General features: G+C 50.3%; 1 long non-coding RNA gene across 3 annotated transcripts in view; it reads left to right on the forward strand.

Annotated features, from left to right (window-relative positions):
* The window catches only part of LOC140918033 (uncharacterized), a 139,410-nt gene extending 126,980 nt beyond the window's left edge, over positions 1–12,430 (forward strand). For all 3 annotated transcript variants that reach the window (XR_012161056.1, XR_012161057.1, XR_012161058.1), the window contains 2 exons: positions 3,460–3,554; positions 10,495–12,430. This is a non-coding gene — a long non-coding RNA (uncharacterized lncRNA). The remainder of the gene's footprint in view (positions 1–3,459; positions 3,555–10,494) is intronic.
* Positions 12,431–17,763: the final 5,333 nt, after the last annotated feature.

Consider the following 17,763-nt stretch of genomic DNA (forward strand, 5'->3'; position numbering starts at 1 on the left):
TAGAGGGCAGGGCAGGATGCAGAACTGAGTGTGGAAGTGCAGCTTGGCTAATGCCCCATTGGGGCTCAGTGGCCCAAGAGGAATGGCCCTGTGCAGAGAAGTCATAGAATCATAGAATATCAGGGTTGGAAGGGACCTCAGGAGATCATCTAGTCCAACCTCCTGCTCAAAGCAGGACCAATCCCCAATTTTTGCCCCAGATCCCTAAATGGCCCCCTCAAGGATTGAACTTACAACCCTTGGTTTAGCAGGCCAATGCTCAAACCACTGAGCTATCCATTAGTCACAGGCTGGGCCAGGAACAGCAGTAACGGGCACCCCAGGTCACACTGCCCTTTCAGATCCTTGAACTGGGCTGCTCAGTGCGGGCCCTCCACTCTACGGCTCCTTTCCCTGTCTCCCTCGAAATGCTACAGACAGATGTTGGCCCTGGAGCTCACTGTTTGCTTGCCTCCTGCGGGGAATGACACGGCTCTGGAGGTCTCACAGGAGCCATTTTCACTTTGCTGATACAGAGTGAAGAACCCAGTTGTTATTGCGCAAGGTTCCTGTGAGGCCACCTCCTGCTGCAGGACACCTGAGGTTGTTCGTGACCCTCCTTCTTCTACTGACTAGCTGGATGCGCCTCCAGGAAAGAGGGGAATTAACACTTGCAGTGCCTGCCAGAACTAGGAAGAACGACTGGTTGCTTTACTCCTGCAGAGGAGAAAGCACAGGGTCTGTAACCAAGGGCAGAGCTCTTCAGGTCCAGTTTCTGGAGGCCACTCTTGTCTGACCACGTGGGCGTGACAGCAGGGCTTTGAACCAGAAGCGTGGCTATGGCTGAACTGTGAAACACCCGGCTACCCACAGAGATCCCTGGGACTCCCCCACCCACTGTATAAGCCACAGAGGGTCTGGCTGCACTGCAGTGTGAGAACTCGAGCGAGCTGACAGTGGGTTTGTCAGCGTAGGGCTTGAGAGTCTGCAGTCAATTGTAACCCCTGGCTTGGAATCGTTGAACCCTGGATCCCAACCTGGGACTCCAGCATCTGCACTGCATTATGTGGGCCTGAGTCCAACCACCCATATCCCAGACTTCCGGCACCCTCCCAAAACGTGGCTGCTCTGACCCTCTGTTTGCTGTGCAGCGTGACCAAACGTGACTGTTCAGAGGACAAAGGAAGTCAGCCTGTGGGATCCTTTTGGCAGACTCCCAGAGCACGAGTCCAGTGGGGCTGTGTCTACACTGCAGAACAATAGGGCTTGAACCCTGGGTCCAGTCCTAGCATTTGACTCAGGCTCAGACCCTCCACCTCCATGGGTTCTGGGACCGGGGGTCTGAGCACAATTTGTGTGTTGATGGAAGGGGGGTTAGGCTTGAGCCTGAGCTGGAACCCTGGGCTTACAGTGCAGTGTAAACATCCCCACAGTGTCTTGGCCTCCTCCCCTCCCAGCGGGTAAAGGTACCTTCCTTGGCGGTCAGAAGCCAGGCATGCCAGGCAGGGGGTGCAATACTCAGCCTTCACTGTGCACCCCCGTGCCTACGCTTAAAGCACAGTCTCTGTTCCTACACCACTCTTCTGATAGCACGTGCTCTCTTCTTGGAATTTAGGACCTGGGGATAGCTCTGGGCATGTCCTGCTTTGGAGTGCCGGGTTTCTCTCTGAAGCTCCTGCCCTTGGGGGTGGAATCCTGGAGTTTCTCCGTCTCAGGCTGTCTCTGGGCATGTCTACACTGCGGGCGCTAAGCAGCAGTACGGGAGCCAGGCTGCTGTAGTGTCGCGGTGCGGATGCTTCCGACAGCGACGGAAGGGATAAGTGTAGACGAGGGCTCAGTGCCACAGAGGTAGTTTCTATGTACCAGCTGGCCTGGCCAGAGCCTGGCCTGACAAGGGGGCATGGGTGGCACCGTGTGTCATGTGTTTAATTACCCTGGTGTATAACACATTCTCAGTGCATCCTTTCACTTGCACTTCTGCTACACGTACACATTGAGTCTGAACCCTGGTGTGTCTAATCTAGTGAGAGCTTTATTGATCCAGTCCTAGCATTTGATCCTCTGAGCTCCCTACTGCTACACAAAGGGGCAAATGGCTGCTTGTTCTTTAAAACAATATGACTTTTTGTGACGCTCCATGGAGACATTGATACTAAATATTGCAGCACAGCTGGGATATGCGTCCCAGAAAGCAGATTTACTCAAAGAGCGAGGGGTAATTAAGAACTGGAGCAATAGTGAGCCGGCTCCCCCCATCCCCAACCCCAGGGGGATGCAGTGCATTTATCATGTCACTCTTGACATCAGTGATGCAGCTTTTGGGGCGTGAACTATTGAATTACAGTTGCTGGCAAACATTGTTTCAGGCGTGTTGAGGAGAACGGTAAACAGCATGCTGGGCGGTGACAAATACACAGCCGCTTCTCACAGTACTGGCCCAGTGAACAGCCCAACAGCCATTGGGGGCTTTCCCTCGGCTGCCCTCCTGGCAGGAGGCATGCGGGGCAGCAGCTCTCTTCTCCTGGCCATGCTGGGCTGAATTAGAGTGAGGGAGTCGGCAGTTTTGTTTAGTTCCAATGCCTCTTCCCCTTAAATGATGATTTTATTGCCCAGCATGATACTAACAATGGCAGATGAACCTAGAGTCTAATGAGGCACCATCTGTGATTCAGGAAACAAGCGAGGCAGGGTCTCTGCCTGGGCTTTGCACATGGTGTGATCTGGGCCATCCCTTCTGGGCTCCCCTGGCCTCAGAGGGTGAGCTTGGTGGGGGCTCCAGCCACAGGGTTCCTTGGAGCTGTGATCTTTCTGGTCCCTTTGGAGAATCCTGGTCTTGGCTGCAGGCCCTTGTCATCATGAGACCTGATCAGCGGCTGGTGGTCTCAGGTTCTGCTCATGGTGAGATATAGATGGAGTGGAGAGGTGGTTTGGGCTGCTATGGAGGATGTCTTCCCCTTTGCTTTCCCTGCAAGCACCATTTGCCAGGGAATTATTCTCGTGGCTTTGTTGCTTGTTAGACACGTTAATCCCATAACCCTGCCAGCAATCTCTGCAGCTACGTCTGGCAGGTAAGGTGATGGCTCGGTCGCAGGCTGTCCAGTCCCAGGATGACGTGTTTACATCAGTGCTGCCTGCCTGTGGTGTTGCTTAGAGAAGCATAGATCAAGGTAAATAAGGGTGAATGGGAAATTCTCTCTGAAATGCCATGTTCATCTGACACTCAGCAGAAAAGGAGTGCTCAATTACTTCATTAATTAAATGGGTGACTCCCACGGCAACCGTAAAGAAGTTGCTGGCTGCATCTGGGGGGGGTGAATGGGAAGTTAATTGCCAGTTACAGTCTCTGCCATTCCAGCTGCCTGTAATGTGTGTATTCCTGTTTATTTGGTCTCTGTTTGAACTGGGAAGAGGGAAGGTTCTGCTGTCTGCTGTTTACTCATTTTTAAAATAACGATTTAGCTTCTAAACCTGCCATTCCAGGAGCGAGCTGAACCATGTGCCAGGAACAACATGATTCTTCCAGTAACGTTTCCCTGCCCTTGTACCAACCTGGTTCCAGCAGCCCCAGCAGGCAGGTGAGCATGATACACCCCTGTCAGAACAGGTACTGAGGATGAGGAAGAACCACTTTCTCACTGGAAGGGAATCTGACTTATTTGAATGTGTCCCTGGCCAGACTGGGGGAGGTCTGTCCTTTTCTGCTGATACTGGGGCTTGGAACAATGTTGAGAACCCAGATGATCCGTGTTGTTTTCAGAGAAGGTTCAGCACAAAGAACATTCCCAGATTTCTGATTCTGTGCATGGAAGAGACCAAGCTCTGGGTAGCAATGGCCCTCCTGTTTCTTGCAAGTCTTGCAAGGACACTTGCAAAGTCTCAGAGCTCCAGTTCTGAAGGTGTGCCCCGATGTGCAGTCAAGGCCAACCAGAGCTCTTCCTGGGAAAAGGGTGAGCTCTGGGAGCGGGCAGTCTGCCTGCAAAGGGTCTGCCACACACGATCTCTGAGGGGTGTCACCTCTTGGTTTTATCTCGGGGGTGGTCCAGCCTGGCTAAGAGCCTGATGAAGGTGTAAGAGAAGTCCTACTACTGTCATCTGCATTTGGCCCTGGCTCTGCGTTTCTGCAGCAGAGCCCCGTATCGGCCACAACGCCCAGCGCTGTGAAGCTGCCCTGGCTTGCAATGCGGGGCGTAAGCAGAAATCTGACCAGTGCATTTAACATTTAGAATAAGCGTCACTGTACCAGGCTCCCTGAGAACGGGTCAAATCCAATTCAGCAGGTACCGCCCTTTACTTTTTGTGTTAATCATGGTAGGAACTTTGACCTGAACCCATTAAATGTACAAACAGAAGGCATAAAAAAAGTCAACAGACCAGAAAAGCCTCTGAATCCTGAAGCATTGTGTGGGATGGTGTCAGTTTAGCCAGGCCCCAGTTTAGCAGAGTGTAAATACAATCCTTCTCGCCATGCAGAGAACTGTCCTTAGCCAGAGCAATGGAGAAGTTAAAGGTTGGGAGCAGTTCAGCGTCTCGGAGACAAATCCATCCCTGGGGCAACTCTAAGATGTTTCTTTGCTTTCACTGATAAAAACCAGATCGCATGGAAGGCAAAACAGGGAGGATGCCTGGCCCAGTGGACAGGGTACTCGACATAGTGCACTGGGCAAGGGTATTGCTCCTGGCTACTGGCTAGTGCTCTGTTCTCCTGGTTGTCCACACATACCACGTGCAGGACTTCATTTTCACTCAGCTCAGTGCCCTGCCCTCTCTTGGGGCCCGGTTCCCCCCTCCAACTCCGCCAGGAACTCAGCTGCACATGGGATGTGCCGAGAATTGAGAGTCTTCAATAGAAATCTTGCAAATGTCTCTTTTCCTAAATTGTTTTCTCTTTCCTTTCAGTTCAGAGATGAGCTGGGGGATGGCAGCAGTGACGGGAATGTCTGGAGCAGATGGGTTTGGTTTAGATTACAAACAAAGGGGCTGTAAATTCTTCCTGGAAATCATTGCAGTGAATGAGCTGGGCCCACAGTCAGTGCTGCTCTCGGGCAGAGGGTTGGGAGGAGCTGGGCACATCACTTTAGAGGATCTAGTCAGTAAGAGATGTGTGAAATCTTCAGTCTTTGCTGTTGCTGGGCCATTATTAGTATTTTTAGCAGTTTTAGCTTCTGAGCCCCCATGCCCTGGTCTTGGAGGGGTTAACTGTGTGTCTTACGTGACAAATATAGCAGAGAATTGGGGTGTTTCCAGGCACCTTCTGTCAGGGCCGGCTCCAATGGCACCAGCTTGGGGCGGCATTCAGAATGGGGCGGCGGTGGTCAGTGTCCCGCAGCGGCAATTCGGCAGCAGCTCCGCCACTCTTCGGGGGCGGGGGGTACAATTCGGCGACTGCTTGGGGCGGCAAAATTGGTAGAGCTGCCCCTGCCTTCTGTAGTAAGTTATGGGAACATACTTGGTTCGCTGGCTCACCCTTAAGAGTCTTTAATACACAGAAAAAAGGAATAATCAATAATTACCTGTAAGAGCCAATCAGCCAGCGTCTTACACCCAGAGTCTTTTCACTTATTCAGTATGTTCACTTCCAGCAAGGCTTATTGCTGTATCTTGGAGCAGCACATTCATGAGTGGGGAATAAAGGAGACTAAAGTCCTAATCCTGAAACTACCTCCAGGCGGGCACAGAAACCTGCTTGTGCAGATTGGTGTCTAGATCTCTATGCGTTTAAATGCAAGGCCCTTGTGCCTTGTAATGCACCCTAGGCAATCTTACCTTTCATTAATCATCAGTGTAAACACTCTGTTACACCATACTTAAAACTAACCATGTAAAGGCAACATCATGTGTGACTTGACCTTGGCAAGCTTACAAATACCAAACCTTTACAACCAATCAACTCATTAAAATGTTTCAAAATCTTTAAAAAATCATCTCATTTTATCCAAGTATTATTTAATAGAAAACCTTGCTTTGAAGCCTTTTAGGGTTAACAGTCTATAGATTTGACATGGGTCTTACATTTGAAATATACACAACTGCAGAATGAAGAATGCTTTTTCTTCTAACCAGTTATAAAAGGGAGTTTTACTAAAACTAATTGAAACTACAATTGCAAACGTAACCATTATCTTTCAAGGCAAACCCATTTATACATCAATTAAAGAAGCAAAATATCTTTCATTGCACATGTTTTAATATGTTTATTTGAGAAAACGCTCTTCCTTCCTGTCCTTGGATGGAAGGAGGAGATGGCACTTGTCTCCTTCCCTGGAGGATATTCGGGGGTGTCTCATTCGCAAGCATTCCAAGTTTTGTCCATCAGCAACGGGCGCCTTCTGTGCATCAGCAGATCAACATTTTCTTCAGTTTTTACCCCTCTTGTGCGTACATTAAAGTTACCGTCAACTGGAATAGTCTATTTTTCCACAAAAATTGTTTAACTCTTTTAATCGCTTTACTCTAAAATATCCCATCTCTGTTTTATTATAAAGCATGGCCAAAGTGTTCACACACCGTCAATTTCCATATAGAAATACAAAAAAACAAATCTTAGACATTAACTCTACAATACGTGGACCCAGTCACTGTTCAATTTTTGGGACCTATATGGGCCTCTCCCATTCTCTCCTCCTGCCATGCTGCGTTCATCACTTGTCATCACCTTGGTAGAAGGTACAGGGACATCCGCTCATCTTGAGCGCTGGTTTTTCCTCCTCATGTGATGGCCCCCATCCAGCAGATTACTTAAGTATGTGCTTAACTTTAAGCATGTGAGTAGCTCTGCTTAAGAGAGACAAGATGTGAGAGGTGATATCTGTTATTGGACCAACTGCTGCTGGTCAGAGAGACCAGCTTTCAAACACGTAGAGCTCGTCCTTTACTGAAGTCAGTAGAATTATTCATAGCTTAAAAAGAAGCACATACTTACCTGCTTTGCTGGATTGGGACCATCCTACCCCTGGGAAGGTGTCTGAACAGGGAGACTGTGCACATACAAATAAATGATGGGAGCATGAAGTGCCATGCGATATTTCCCAGCATATGGTGAATCATAAGGAAACTGCCTGAAGGTTAGATTCAAGTCCTGGCAGAATCGGTGCCTTGTCTCCAAAAACGAAGGAGCATGCAGTAGAGTTTTCCTCCCGTTGCTTGCAAGAGTGTGTGAGCCGGGTTTCTGATACAGGTCTGGGATATTGTTAGTGGGTTCTTGATGTCTGTGCGGGAGTGTTACTGACATAGTTAATTATTTGGCTACTGGTCTAGGGTGTTGTAATGAGCCTCTGATGTCCCTTATCCTCTCAGCTCAGGCATGAGTTACACACAAAGGCTTCACAGACCTTCCGAAGCAGCAGTGTCAAGGCACAAAGTATTGTGGCTCTGTTTCAGTCATGAATCCTTTGAAAGGTTTTGAATGATAGCAGCAGACACAAATACCATAGAATCATAGAATATCAGGGTTGGAAGGGACCTCAGGAGGTCATCTAGTCCAACCCCCTGCTTAAAACAGGACCAATCCTCAACTAAATCATCCCAGCCAGGGCTTTGTCAAGCCTGACCTTAAAAACGTCAAAGGAAGGAGATTCCACCACCTCCCTAGGTAACGCATTCCAGTGCTTCACCACCCTCCTAGTGAAAAAGTTTTTCCTAATATCCAACCTAAACCTCCCCCACTGCAACTTGAGACCATTACTCCTCGTTCTGTCATCAGCTACCACTGAGAACAGTCTAGATCCATCCTCTTTGGAACCCCCTTTCAGGTAGTTGAAAGCAGCTATCAAATCCCCCCTCATTCTTCTCTTCTGCAGACTAAACAATCCCAGTTCCCTCAGCCTCTCCTCATAAGTTATGTGTTCCAGTCCCCTAATTATTTTTGTTGCCCTGTGTTCCAGTCCCCTAATCATTTTTGTTGCCCTTCGCTTGACGTTTTCCAATTTTTCCACATCCTTCTTGTAGCGTGGGGCCCAAAACTGGACACAGTACTCCAGATGAGGCCTCACCAATGTCGAATAGAGGGGAACGATCACGTCCCTCGATCTGCTGGCAATGCCCCTACTTATACAGCCCAAAATGCCATTGGCTTTCTTGGCAACAAGGGCACACTGTTGACTCATAGCCAGCTTCTCGTCCACTGTAACCCCTAGGTCCTTTTCTGCAGAACTGCTGCCGAGCCATTCGGTCCCTAGTCTGTAGCCGTGCATGGGATTCTTTCATCCTAAGTGCAGGACTCTGCACTTGTCCTTGTTGAACCTCATCAGATTTCTTTTGGCTCAATCCTCTAATTTGTCTAGGGCCCTCTGTATCCTATCCCTACCCTCCAGCGTATCTACCAGCCCCATGATGTCCATTTCTCAGCTAAGCAATTGGCTGATTCAAAGCTTCCTTGCCTTTCAAGACAGCAGCTAAAGCAGTGCAGAGATGATGACCATACTGCAGCACGTGGTTATTTTTTCTTACGCATTTTAGGAATGACGTGCTGTGTGCATTGCTTCTCAGGAGACTGGCTGGTTGGCCCTGAGGGGATGTTGATTATACTGTTATTCTGCCATCACAGATAGAGAGGTTAAAACAACTTAGAATGACCACTAAGTAAACAGAGCTGGTCTGATAATAGTTGTTGAAACTCTATTCCCCACTTCCCTCTCATCCTCTGCTTCTTTGCCATTTATAGTTCCTCTTATCTTTGTCTGTATTTATGTCTTTTTCTCATTCTGACTCATTTCCTCCTGAAAGGTTTAGGTCTCAAGAGTCAGGTTTCTTTGCATTGATTCACGGTGGAGTCTCTAACAGCAGGTGTCAGGAAGGTCAATGTGAAAGCTGCAGCTTTTTCCAGGTATCTTGCCTGAAATTCTTGTGTAGCCTGAAAAAGCGTGAGGCAAGCTGGGAGGGAAAGAGCTTTTCTCTTAGAGAAAAATTTTAAAGTTTCAGGGTTTCAGACATTCGCTCTCCAGCTAAATCCCTGGGAATGACGCAGAAAAGGCTTCCTGCTCAGGAGTTCACATTTCCTGCTCTGCAGCCTTAGGAACTGGTACATATTAGGTATGTCGGGACTGAGCTTTTGCCTCATTTGAAAGTTTGCTTTCCACCACCTCTAGATCTTTGGGGCTACCATGAAGTGCAGAATTAGCCAGGAATGTGTGACATTGTCCATTTTCACATTGCAGATTTCTTCATTTGAAACAATACCGTTTGGTTTCATTTTCGCTGGCAGTGAATATGGTTTTCATGGTAAAGTTGGAGAAATCCTGCCCCGGAGCAGGGTGCTGAGTTCCAGAGATTTTCCTCTGGTGAAATCTTCCTTCTTGGTGTGACCCTGCTTCCTGTAGAGACAAATCTTCATGAACTCTGCAAAAAACATTGGAAGCAAAACACAGGCCCTGTTTTCCTCCCTGTCCCAGCAGGAAGAATGGGGGTTCTCTAGAAGCCGGTCCTCTTGGAGAGCAGGTTAGAGGGATGCCACTGGGCTTCCTGGTCTCCGATTGTAACCGCTGTGAAAGCAAAGGCAGCCATTGAGGACTGGGGACACACTGATATGGTGGAGAAGGGTCAATTGCCATTGCCCCATCTCAGACAATTCCCTAAGGCAGGCCATGACCACCTCGCCTCCTCACCATGGATGCCTGCCGCATAGTATCCTTCATTAACACTGCATATTAAGGGTAGCACTGAGACAGCTGGCCAGACACCTCCCTTGCTATGGCTTGGGTGACATGGCCTTCCTAACGCATCCTCGCCATCTCTTGCATGATAGAGGATTGGTTTCACAGATTCTAGCACCAGAGTGGACCATTGTTATCATCTGGTATGACCTCCTGCACCCACAGGCCAGAGACCTGCCCCAGAACAATCCCCAAAGCAGAGCTTTTAGAAAAAATCCCATCTTGATTTAGAAATTGTTAGTGATGGAGACTCCACCACAGCCCTTGTCCATATGTTCCAAGGGTTCATTACGTTCACTGCTAAAATGGACCCCTTATTTCCAGCTTGCCTAGCTTTGGTGTCCAGCCATTGGATGGGGTTAACCTTTCTCTGCTAGAGTGAAGAGCCCACTATTAAATATTTGTTCCCCTTGTAGATACGCATAGACTGCAATGATGTCACCCCCGAAGCGTCTCTTTGCAGCAGCAGGTTTAGCTGTTTGGCTGCCTGGAGCCTGGCTCCTGATGGTCATCCCGCCCAGTGTAAGGCAAGTGAGGGACGGAGTTTCACCATGGGGCTCTGGCTATGCTGCTCTCTCCCTTGCTTCCTGCAGAGCTCAGCACTGGAGGAAACTGAATTGCTCCTGCTTGGAGCCAGGGTCTCTCTTGCTCTGGTCAAGGTGGTTCTCTCTTTTCTTGCTGTTAGATTGCAGCAGAAACCAAGAGCCATCATTAACGGCTACCTCTGCATCCCCCTATTGTCTTGGAGCCCTGCTCCTCCAGCCTTGCTGAGTCCTGCTTCAAACCTGTGGGATGGTGCTGGGCTGGGTTTTCACACCTCACCCAAAGATGCTTTGACACTTACAGACTCCTGTATTACTTCCCCCAGGTCCTTCCTGGCACCTCCGTTACAAGCCTTTGGCACCTGGGAATGGCTGGCCTGGAGTGATATCATCTCAGACAACGCTGGTCGCAGGGCATGTTGGGCTGGTTTCGAAGACCTGAAGCAATGGGGGAGGGGCTGGTGCTGCAGAGGGCATGGCTGCTCAGTTCTCATGTGGAATATGCCCAGTGGGTCACCTGGATCCAGCTTCTCCAAGGACTGCAAGACGCGCAGCTCCCCCACCTGTTGCTGTGGTGACCAGCGGGGCACAGTGCTGCTCCGGGAGGCACGGCTGGGGGATGGACAGTGTCTCCAAGAGACATTTTCTTTTCTCCTCCCAAGTCCTGGGCTCTGGCCAGAGGGGGAGCCCAGGGGAAACAGGAGACGGCTGTGCTGGAGAAGTAATAGTCCCGCTGGCCTCACCCAGGACCTGCTGGGTTCGGGGCAGTCTGTCCCCCAGGGTCTTGGCCGTTCCTAGCTGGGAATGGCCTGGCAGTGAGCTCCCCACCATTCCCCAGCCTCAGCCCTCAGTGTCCCAGAGGTCTCTTGCACAAGCCAGCAATGGAGGAACAGTGGGGCCCTGCAGAACAGGAACCAAATGAGCGGAGGCGGGATTAAATAACACGTGGCCCAATATCCCAGGGGAGGTTCCCTCTGGCTCCTCACTGGAACATCAGTCTTCTGTCCAGGCTCAGGGCTCTGGAGACCTGGGTTCCGATCTAGCCTTGTGTCCCAGATGGAAAGGGGGTGTCTCATTCTCGCCCCTTCACTGCAGTGTAGTGGCAGGAAAGGGACGCCCCTGCTGCCCTGGCCATTGGTAAAGTCCTTTGGGATCCTGGGCTCCAGGGCGGTAATTGCCTGCAGTGTGCTGCTCTCAGCAGAGAGCTGCAGCCACAGGCTGTCTGCCCAGGAGCCTGCAGGGACTGACAGAGACCTGGGCCCACTTCTGAGTAAAGGAGGGAGATGCATAAACTCGCTGTGTTCCTGCAGAGAGAAGCGCGGCTGTCAGGGAGCTGGAGCCCCAGCCAAGGCAGAGACGCTGCCCTTGATCCCAAGGGTGCTGTGCAAGTGACAGGGAGGCTGCAGCGCAGGTCCCTGCTGTAGGCAGAGCTGGAGCCCACATTGGAAAAGCACCCAGCGGGCTCCGTGGTGAGAGCCTTGTGGCCCTGCCTGTGCAGAGTCCGAGCATTGTGCCCCCTGTCAGAGTGTGCCCCTGTGCTCACACCCTGCACGCTGTTGTAATGATGTTTGTACAGGCCATGCCATGTGAGGTAGCATTTAAAACCTCATCATCTGCTGATCAGCAATATCATGGCAAAATGCACGTAGCAGCGTTGTGTGTGAAGTTATACACAAGCTGAGATCACAACTAAAAGTGTGTTTCCAGAGATGACTGGGGAGTGACAAAAAGAAAAGTCAAGCTGATGCCTCAGCCAGGTGTAAACAAGGCTGATGGGCCATTACCTGCGCATTGCCCACTCTTTGGCAGGAAAGGGGGCAGAGCAAAAATCTACATCTTAGCAAAGAAATAGCATGGATCCCTTCCACACAGGCTGCCTGTCGCCTTGCTCCTAGCTGGAAATGCTTCTCAAAGTGGGGACAGGACTATAAAAAGAAGGGACAAACACCCCTAGACAGCCCTCCCTCCTTCTATTTCTCTCTCCCCCCTCCCTGCTCGTCACATTCACTACACCTGAAGAGACGTAGGAAGGAGCCGTTGGACGTTGGGGGAGGGTCCTGACCTGAGAGTCTGGTCAGTCAGGCTGCTGAAAGCACATGGTGAGAGAACTTTGCTTTGAATCTAACATCGTTTGTTAAGTTAGGCACCAGTGTTTGATCTTTATTTTTCTTTTAACCATTTCTGACTTTTATGCCTCACTACTTGGACTCCCTTAAAATCTCTCGCTTTGTCGTTAATAAACCTGTTTGCGTGTTTTATCTATTCCGGTGTGTGGCCGTTGGAGTGCCTGGGTACTCTATTTAAAATAATAAGCTGGTACTGAATATGTGTGTACTGTCCAGGAGAGGCCCGGGCAGGGCAGGACACACATTTCTGGGGGGAAATCCGAGACTGCATGTGCTGGGGTCACTCTGCAGCATGACGAAGGCAGGTGAGAGCCCAGGCGTGGCTGGCTGGCTGCAGCTCACACACAGACGGAGCTGGGAGTGATTTATATGCCAGAGGCTGCTTGTGAGCAGTCCAGGCTGTAGGCTACAGCAGCAAAGCATTGCAAAGGGGAGCCCAGGTAACGTGCAGGGGGGACACAGTCCCCCCCCCATTAGCCTGGATTGTGCACCGGTTTGTCAGCCCCCCCGCCGGCCCCCGGAGGCTTGCTGAGGTCCTAGACACCACAAAGGCTCCTGGAAAGCCAGCTTCTTGTCAGCTGGAGTGACAGCACATTGGAGCTGAGCTCTCTGCTGACTGGTGGCACTAATATGCCCTGGACTGCGACTGAAGCCCAGCTGCAGAGTCTATGCTGCAATGCCATGGCCCAGACCACAGCACCCAGTATCCGGAGTGCTGAGACATACTGGGCATCACCGCTGTGATCCCACGGCAGCATTAAAGGCATAGATCTATCCACAGACACCCCGGGGGGTGGAACGTCTTCACCCAGCCCCCCCCATGTGGCGATGCCATGGTTTATTTGATAATACTTTCAATGAAGTATACATTTCATTCCAGTTTAATAAGGTCATTGTTTTATATTAAACAAACACCAGTTAATTACCAAAGGAAGATTTATTGAGGTTTACCAGCTGTGTAATAAAGAGTTATTGAAACACGTATCACCTACAGAGCTGTTAATCTGCACATGTTAAACACTGCAGTTCGTTAGTGTCTCAGCCCTGGCTGGGTGAGATGGCAGGTGCTATGGTTTGGATGAGGAAACCAGGGAGAACACGTCCTCACCTCATTTCTCCCTGGCTGCTTTCTCGATGTCTCCTCCCTCACTCCCAGGCCCTAGCATCTTCCTTAGTGACATTCAGGGCTCTGCATTTGGCCCTCTCCACTGTGTCCCTGGCTGACTGCATTGGGTCATGTGGCTTCCATGCTCACTGATCTTTCCCAACCCCATGGGGAATCCCCATGGTTCCAGCTTGCTTCTCTGACAGCTCAGAGGGGAGCTCCAATCTCCAGGTTAAGCTCAATGTGGCAAAGCAGGAGCTTTCTCCCCCTTTTACCCCTCACTACCACGCTCCCCATCCTTCCTGTCTTACAGCCTTACTTCCATGGCATCCTCTCGGACTCTTTATGTAAGGACATGGGTCCGTCAGTCCAGTATCCAGACTCTGACAGTGGGTACCATCAGATAATGCAGAGGAAGGTGCAAGCACCCCATAGTAGGGAGATGTGGGATAATTTGCCCACCATGTAGGTCTCAGTCTGATTCTTAATAGTTAGACATCAGGCTTAGCCCGGAAGCCAGATTTCCTGTCCATTCAAAACTTTTATTTTAGCCTTAACTATTACAACTCTGGATAATCTTATCTATATAAATGTCCAATCCCTTTTTCATGCGTTAGGTTCTTGGCCTCAACTACTTCATGTGGCATTGAGTTCCACAGTATAATCTCATTTTGAATGAAAAAGTATTTCCTTTTACCAGTTTTGAATTTGCCACCTTGATTAACATTAAACGTCTCCATTTTCTTGTACTATGAGACACGGAGAACAGAAGTTCGGATCTGCCATCTCTTGACCATTCAGTATTTTATAAACTTTCATCCTGTCCCCTCTCATTCGTCTCCTCTTTAAGGTAACAATCCCAGTCTTTTCAATCTCTCTGCATAGGAGAGTTTTTCAAGCATCCTGATAATTTCTGAGCTCCCTCTAGTTCTGCAGTATGCTGTATGAGATGGGGTGGCCAGTCCCACACACAGTAGCCAGATGGGGTTGCACCACTGATTTATATAAAGGTGTTATCTTCGTATTATTCTCCATTTCCCTTCCTTATGCATCCAAACTCCTTCTTAGCTTTCCTGACCACAGCTGTGCATTGAGCCAAGGTCACCATGGAGGACAGGTCTCTTTCCTGAGTTAATACAGGGTCTGTCTACACTGCAATTAGACACCGGTGGCTGGCCCGAGCCAGCTGATTCGGGCTCATGGGGCTGTTTAATTACAATGTTGTAGACGTTCCGACTTGGGCTGTAGCCTGAGCTCTGGGACCCTCCCACCTCGCCAGGCCCTAGAGCCTGGGCACCAGCCTGAGTGCAGATGTCTACATGGACATCGACAGTGCAGTTGAACAGCTCCGCGAGCCTGAGTCAGCTGGCGTGAGCCAGCCTGGGTTTCAACTGCAGCATAGACATGCTCACCGTTAACACAGAATCTGGTGAGGTATATAAGCAATTTAAATCTTCCCCTCCAAAGTGCATTACTTTTTATTTATCAAAACTGAGCGTCACCTCCCACCTCCCTCCTTTTCCTCTCACTCTGTGGCTGACAGTGAATCAGGCTTATTTTATCTTTACTGTGTCACCTAAATCTGCCCAGCCGTCCATCTCCAGCACCAAAGCACTTGTTCCCCGTAGCTGCTGCCATCGCCTCCCCTCAGCCTGCTCCTCTGACTTTTCCAGAACGCTGATGCAAAAACTAAGTCCAGCCCTGCAGCCCCTTGCTGCCCGCACCACTTTAACCATCTTGGCCTCACCTCCAAGGCTCTGCACAGATTTACTGCTCCCACCTCCCTGTCATCCAGCCAGGCTGTGTGACTAGCCACCCCATGTCCCTCCCATGCCCCCATCTTGGAGCTGCCTCCTAGACAGTCCGGTGGCCAAAACCCTCCCCTGACTTGGTCTGCCAAGCTTCCGCTCCCTTCTCCTGGGAGATCCGTGAATGCCAGTCCTCGCCTCCAAACAGAGAGGCAGAGCCAGGGGCTGGTGCTCGTCGTGCACTTGGGTAAATCAGGAATGGCTCCGTGCAATAACAGCTGTGTCACAGCTCCATGAGTGACCTAGGGCCAGGGCCTGCATGTGCTGGGTGGAGCCAGCCCCACTGCTCAGCCCCCTCCTGTCCTCTCGTCACTACCCCACTCCAGAGAATGCCAGGTCTATGGGGCAGGACCCATGTCTTCCTTCACGTCTGCACAGCAGCCAGTGCCCTCTCGGTGCTGCAGAAGTGATCATTATTAAAACCCAAAGCTTGCCCACTGGAGCGGTCAGGGTCCTCCCCAGGGATTCAGATACCCCCACGGAGGCTGCAGCCGCCAGCTGAGAGTCCCCAGGCTGTTTGCTGTGCTGCTGATGTTTTTCAAGCTGTAGGCAGCTGTCCGAGACACACCCGCCCCAACGGAGACGACAAGGAGCACGGAGCAGCTGTTCTCCGGGAGGGAAGATGAGGTGGTGTCAAGCACTGAGGAGTCAGGAGAAGAGGTGCTGGAGCAAAGTGCTCCATCACCAGAGCAGCACTGCCGGGACCAGATCGCCCAGGCAGGAGAGCTGGAGGAATTTCAGCGAGAAGCGGCTCAGCTGCTAGCACCAGTGTGCAGTTTCCATCAGGGCTGCGCTGGAGCTCTGGGGTAGCCAAGTTGTACCATTTATAAGGCAACAGGGGGCACTCCGGGCATCACAGAGAAAGCGACGAAATGAGGCTAGGTGCAGAAAGACATTCACATGGAGAGAGAGAGAAGACCGGTGCTGGCTTCTTTCAAGAGGAGACAGATAATTGGTATACAAAGTAATGAATGGGATAGGAGGCGGCAAATCGGGCACTGCTATTTACCCTGGCAGTCTGCAGGTACAAAGGGATGTTCCATTCCACTGAAAAGCTGACTGAGTTCAGATTAATGCAAAGAAATTCTAGCTGTTTACACAATGCACAGCTAACCCCTGGAACTCCCTGCTGCGAGTTGTCACTGAGACCAGGGGCTGAGTGGACATTTATATGGATAGTGAAGACAGTCACAGTCAGGTTACATAAGACAAGGACAAATGCAGAAGGGAGCTACTCCTGCTCCAGGCCCTCAGCCAACTTCTAGCTGATGGAACCAGGAAGAAGCTTTCCCCCCAGATAGGTTATTCAATTTTTGTCCCCCTGGGGGCATTTCTTGCACCTTCCTATGAAGCAGCTGGATGCTGGGCTGATCTGCCGTGGCAGTTCTGGTGTTTCTGTCTACTAGTGTAATTTCTAGGCCTGGCAGAGAACGTGTTTAACTAGCTCTGTGGTTACGGTAAAATCTATCTCAAATATGTAAAGTAAAAGTACTGTGAAGCCAGCTGTTTCAGTGTCATTGGTCTGCATATAAATCTCAAACACTGCAACTGTCAATCCGAGTTTTCAGGTGGTTGTAACTAACCTAAATCTTTCTTTTTACTCAGCACAACTTGGATTTCCCCTGGGAGCTCTCTTCTCTGAAGCCTGAACTGTATCTGTCAAAACATCCCCTTGAGGTCTCCCAACCTTTGATAAGTCCTTGTATTCCATTTCAGGAACAGAGGAAAGAAATGTCAGCCCTGTAATCCCATTCCCTCTGTAAAGGAACGCCCCCGGCATGGCTTGTCCTGCGGCAGTGCCAGGTGAGGGGGATCCTTGCTGCTCCAGATTTGCTGGGAAAATCCTTCCTGCCCTTCACGTGCTGCTGCCAATGACACTCTGCCCTTTCCTTTTCTGTGCATGCCAGGCCCTTGCTGGCCTGTGGTGCCAGGCTCCATAATCCACTGGTTACATTTTCAAACGAGCATCTTTGTGCTTTCTCCCAGGCTGCCCCACACACTTGGGAGGCCTCTGTGTAAACAGCCACAAAACAAACGGATTAATCTCCTTCTAATCCTGCCTTCAAACTCTTCTCTGCAGGAAGCCAACAAAAAACTTGACATCAGCTAGACTATGGGTGTACTGAGACTGCAGCCTGTCATGCTGACCGATACTATCCCACTGTTACCTTGGACTCTCCCACCAGTCTGCCTGTATCCAGCTATTGTCTCTTCCCTTCTATTTAGAGTGTAAGCTGCTTTGGGCAGAGGCCTGCTCTCGCTCTGTGAGTGTACATGCCTAGCACAATGGGGGCCTGGTCTGTGGCTGGGTTCCTAGGCACTATGGTTACATAAGTAATGATAATATCCACAGCAGGTCCGGGGCGAGCTGTTGTGCAAACATGCACACGCTTACAGAACCTGATCCAGGCCGGAGAGGAAATGCTTCTTCAGGCTCTTATGCTGTGGCTGGTGCTCTGAGTCGGGCTGGACTGCACACAGCATCATTTCAGGCTGGAAGGGAGCGCCTGGGGTTTGTATCCTGGCATGTTTCTAACTCTTATATGATGAGCTCCT

Source organism: Lepidochelys kempii, chromosome 10 (assembly GCF_965140265.1).
Source record: "Lepidochelys kempii isolate rLepKem1 chromosome 10, rLepKem1.hap2, whole genome shotgun sequence".
NCBI classification, from domain to species: Eukaryota; Metazoa; Chordata; order Testudines; family Cheloniidae; genus Lepidochelys; species Lepidochelys kempii.